The sequence below is a fragment of the Neophocaena asiaeorientalis genome, unplaced genomic scaffold (genome assembly GCF_003031525.2).
Source record: "Neophocaena asiaeorientalis asiaeorientalis breed wild unplaced genomic scaffold, Neophocaena_asiaeorientalis_V1.1 scaffold444, whole genome shotgun sequence".
In the NCBI taxonomy this organism is placed as follows: Eukaryota; Metazoa; Chordata; class Mammalia; order Artiodactyla; family Phocoenidae; genus Neophocaena; species Neophocaena asiaeorientalis.
The window spans coordinates 579,878-584,663 of record NW_020172466.1 but is presented as its reverse complement, the minus strand read 5'-3'; the positions used below and the strand labels follow the sequence as shown (position 1 = coordinate 584,663).

Genomic DNA, 4,786 nt, shown 5'->3' with positions numbered 1-4,786 from the left:
CAGCTGCCGCCCAGCTACCGCGGCTGGGTCTCCCGAGCCAAACTTAGAGTTTTCGCTCCTCAGTCCAGGGGCAGCACCATGACACCGCGGCAGCACCACACTGTCATTTCCGCCGCCGCAGAAGGAGGGGAAAAAAAGGCAATCCTGACGAAAAGGGGGATGGGGTGGGGGCGAACCGGGCTGGGACTGCCGCCCCGAGGGAGCTCTGGGAAGGGCCCGGCAGCACGGTGCTCGGCCACCTTCCCCGGCTCACCTTCTGCCACCCCCACCGCTCCCAGCTCCCCCTGCCCCTCCTCTGGAGGCGCGTTTACATGTTTTCTCCCCTGGCAGGAGTGACCGGAGAAACCTGAGCGAGCAAAGGCAGCGGGTGGGTGGGGTTCGGGCTACTACTGTACCTACCAGCTGATTCCAGCAGCCTTTTCTCCAGCGCCCTGTCATCTTGAAGGAAGACACACGGAGAGGGGCCTGAACGGGTGTGTGTGAGAGAGTGTGTGTGTGTGTGTGTGTGTGTGTAAGTAAGAGAGAGAGCGCGAGAGCAGAATGTGTGTGAAATGCAGAAGGAAGGCTCTGGCCAAACTCTTCTCCCAGCCGCCAAGCCCCTGGTCCCACAAACCCCCAGGTTAGAACAACGAAAAGGCGGTTGCAACCGGCAGTGAGAAAAGAGTGCCTAGGTCCACCGCACAGGTCCTCGGGCGAAGCTGCTCTATGCAAAGTTAACTACAGAGTAAAACAAAAATAGTGGAGGAGACAGAAAAGGGCAGACAATTGAAGGAAACCCAACCCCTCTTTCTTTTTACAAAGGGAGAATGGCTGTGTTTTATTGGCCTTGGGCAGAAGTTGTGGGGATGGATTAAAGCCACCAAAATTTAAAAACAAAACAAAAAAAAATGGGAGAGAGAATACGGCTTCATTTACACATTCAAATCCTTGATGGACAAAACAAGAGGGTCGTTAATAAGAGGACAATGGGACAGATGCCAGCCATACAGGTATTCAATGTCCCTAATAAGCTAATTGGTCCATCTGGAACCCAGAAGCGCTTATTGGTCTGGAGTCAGCCCTTGAGCTGACCTGTCATTGTCTCAGAGGCCACTGCCCCACTCACGAGGAGGGTGGGAGAGGGAAGGAGGAGGCCCCAGAGGAGATTCTGGAAGGGGAGAAAAAGGGGAGATGAAAGGGAAAGAAGTGAGAAAATGGGAGGAAACAACCCTCTCTCACATAGGCCTCCCATTACCTTCCATGGGAATGATTCCAGAAAAATTAAGGTAATTCTGGGTGTATCCCATCAGAGAACCAATAGTAATTAGCCAACACCCCTGTAAAACAATGTGCTAGGACTTCCCTGGTGGTGCAGTGGTTAAGAATCTGCCTGACAATGCAGGAGACAAGGGGTTCGAGCCCTGGTCCGGGAAGATCTCACATGCCGCGGAGCAACTAAGTCTGTGCGCCACAACTACTGAGCCTGCGCTCTAGAGCCCGCGAGCCTGTGCTCAGCAACAAAAGAAGCCACGGCAATGAGAAGCCTGCGTACCACAACGAAGACCCAAGGCAGCCAAAAATAAATAAATAAATTTATTTAAAAACAAAACAAAACGATGTGCTAGAGTACTGAGGTGGAAAGGAAGGCAAAAATCACAACCAAGCTATCCTGATGAAAGTCTGGCCCTAAGAGAAGTAAAAGAGTCACACCAAAAGCACAGGCAAAAATAGACAAGTGGGACTACATCGAACTTAAAAATTTCTGTGCAACAGGAGAATCAACAGTGAAAAGGCAAGAAAGGAGAGAAAATATTTGCAAACCATGTATCTGATAAGGGGTTAATGTGTAAAGAACCCCTACAGCCCAATAACAAAATAAGTAACACAATTTAAAAATGGGCAAAGGGGCTTCCCTGGTGGTGCAGTGGTTGAGAGTCCGCCTGCCGATACAGGGGCCACGAGTTCGTGCCCCGGTCCAGGAAGATCCCACATGTCGCGGAGCGGCTGGGCCTGTGAGCCATGGCCACTGAGCCTGCGCGTCGGGAGCCTGTGCTCCGCAAAGGGAGAGGCCACAACAGTGAGAGGCCCGCATACCGCTATAAATAAATAAATAAATAAATTTTTTAAATGGGCAAAGGACTTGAATAGACATTTCTCCAAAGAAGATATACAAATGGCTAACAAGCATATGAAAAGATACTCAACATCACTATTCATCAGGGAAATGCAAACTAAAACCACAATAAGATATCATCTCACACCTGTTAGTCTGACCAGTATTAAAAAAACAAAAAAACAAAAAACAAAATAGTAAGTGTTGGTGAGGATGTGGAGAAATTGGAACACTGTACACAGTTGGTGGGAATGTAAAATGGTGCAACTGCTATGGAAAACAGTAAGGAGGTTCCTCAAAAAATTAAAAATAGAACTACCATATGATACAGCGATCCCACTTCTGGAAATATATATAAAAGAATTGAAATCAGACTCTCAAAGAGATATTTGCACCCCCATGTTCATTGCAGCATTATTCACAATAACGAGAATTAACAGCAACCTGAATATCCATGGAGAGATGAATGGATAAAGAAAATGTGGCATATACATTCAGCGTATATGCACTGAATATGGCATATACGTTCTGCCTTAGAAAAGAGGGAAATCCTATCATATGCTATGACATGGATGAACCTTGAGGATAAATATGCTAAGTGAAATAAGCCAGTCACAGAAGGACAAATATTGTATGATGCCACTTATAGGAGGTACCAAAAGTAGTCAAACTCATAGAAACAGAAAGCAGAATGGTGCACGCTAGGGACTGGGGGGAAGGGGAGGGAAGGAGTTGTTTTGTGGATGTAGAGTTTCAGTCATGCAGGACTGGGGTGAGGGGCTCTGGGGAATCTGTTGCACGACAATGTGCATGTGGGTGACAATATGGTATTGTACACTTAGAAATTGTTAGGAGGGTGAATTTTATGTGATATGCTTTTTGCCACAATAAAAAATTAATTTAAAAAAATTGAGTCAGAAATAAAATGATCCTAGCATAACAGAAGTGTATGTATAACAATTATATATATATGTATTATATATATTTATATATCGCAGATATTAAGTGAAAAGAGCAAGCTGTGTATGGTTTGCTACTACTGTGTAAAAAAGGGGGGAAGGTATATGTCTGTCCATGTGTGCTTGTATGCGCACAGACTCTTCAGTAAAGATACGTAAGAAACTGATTACCTGGTTCCCTGGGAGTCAAGCATAGGAGAAGTATTTAACATTGTATCTGCCCTTTTGTATTGTTTGAATTTTTTTACAATGTTTGTGTATTACCTTTTCAAAAACAATTTTGCAAGAAAGAGGAGCATAGAGACAGAAAATAGAATAGAGGTTACCAGGGATTGAGGGGAGGGGAGAATGGGGGCATACTCTTTAATGGTTACAGAGTTTTTATTTTGGATGATGGAAAAAGTTCTGGAACTGAATAGAGGTGATGGTTAAACAACATTGTGAATGTACTTAATACCACTGAATTGTACATTCAAAATTGGTTAAAATGGTAATTTTTACGTTATGTACATTTTACCACAATAAAACAAATTTTAAAAAGAACAAGGAGGTATACAGAACAGGTAGAGCTTATTGTATTTGTGTAAGAAAATAGATGTATGTATATGCCAGTAAATGCATAGAAAGTAACCTGGAAGCACAGTGTAAAATAGTGTGAGCCTAGAATTGTGGTGGATGTTGAGGGGATCGTTCAGGTTTTATTTTCAAGGTAGTTTTTTAAAAATATATTTATTTATTTATTTGGCTGTGCTGGGTCTTAGTTGCTGCACGTGGGATCTTTAGTTGTGGCATGCGAACTCTTAGTTGCTGCATATAGGATCTGGTTCCCTGACCAGGGATTGAACCCAGGCCCCCTGCATTGGGAGCATGGAGTCTTAGCCACGGGACCACCAGGGAAGTCCCCAGGTTTGATTCTATATATGTTATAACTGTTTGAATATTCTACAATGAGAATTTCTTTTGTAGTTAATTTTTTTTTAAGATATGTCTCCAAAAATCCCAAAGTTGAGTCAGAAGTCAATTGACCCCTGAGAATTCTTTAACCTCACTTGATATGATCCCTACAGAGAGCTGGAGAATTTTCTAAAATGTGAAGAAATGACCACTTTCATCATAGACACACCGGAAGCAAGCTAGCTGGCTCTTGGCAGAACTGTCACTTAAAGGAGACTTGCTTTTAATGGCTTTTATTGTCCTTTAGAAACCACCCTTTCCTTTACTTTTTAGCAGTCTCCCCTCCGCCTGAGCTTCCAGTGCTTTCAAGCTATTCCCTGGCTTACCAGAGCTCTATACAGAGTGCCCCAAACCCATCTTCCCTCCCCGAGCAGCAGCCCATATTCTGGACCTTTCCTTTTCCTTCCTCAAAGCTTAACACTGCTTCTGGGTTCCTTTCACAAAGGACCTTACTGATTAAGGATTTCAATCAACTAATTTGAACTAAATGTTAATAACTTCATTTGTCTCTGTAGATAATGTTTTAATTTTAACAGAGGGCTTCAATGTATTAACTCAAAGCAATGACGAATAGCGTGGGTGGATGGGGATAGGGGTAGGGAGATTTTGCTAATCACATCACATAAGCAGCTGCTTTGAAAATATCCCCACTTTCAGTGCTTTTATGCAAATTATCGCTGTAAATGTATTAAAGTAAATGTTTTGTATTTGGCAGGAGATGCAAAATCGGCTGGGAGTATGGGATGAAATTATTTGTTTATAATTATTTAATGGTTACCTT

The 4,786-nt window shown here is 43.5% G+C and overlaps 1 protein-coding gene across 1 annotated transcript in view; it reads right to left on the bottom strand.

Moving 5' to 3' along the window:
* MID2 (midline 2) overlaps window positions 1-502 on the bottom strand; it is a 92,090-nt gene extending 91,588 nt beyond the window's left edge. The window contains exon 1 of the mRNA XM_024738139.1: window positions 400-502. The gene's annotated coding sequence lies outside the window, so the exon portion shown is untranslated. The remainder of the gene's footprint in view (window positions 1-399) is intronic.
* Window positions 503-4,786: the final 4,284 nt, after the last annotated feature.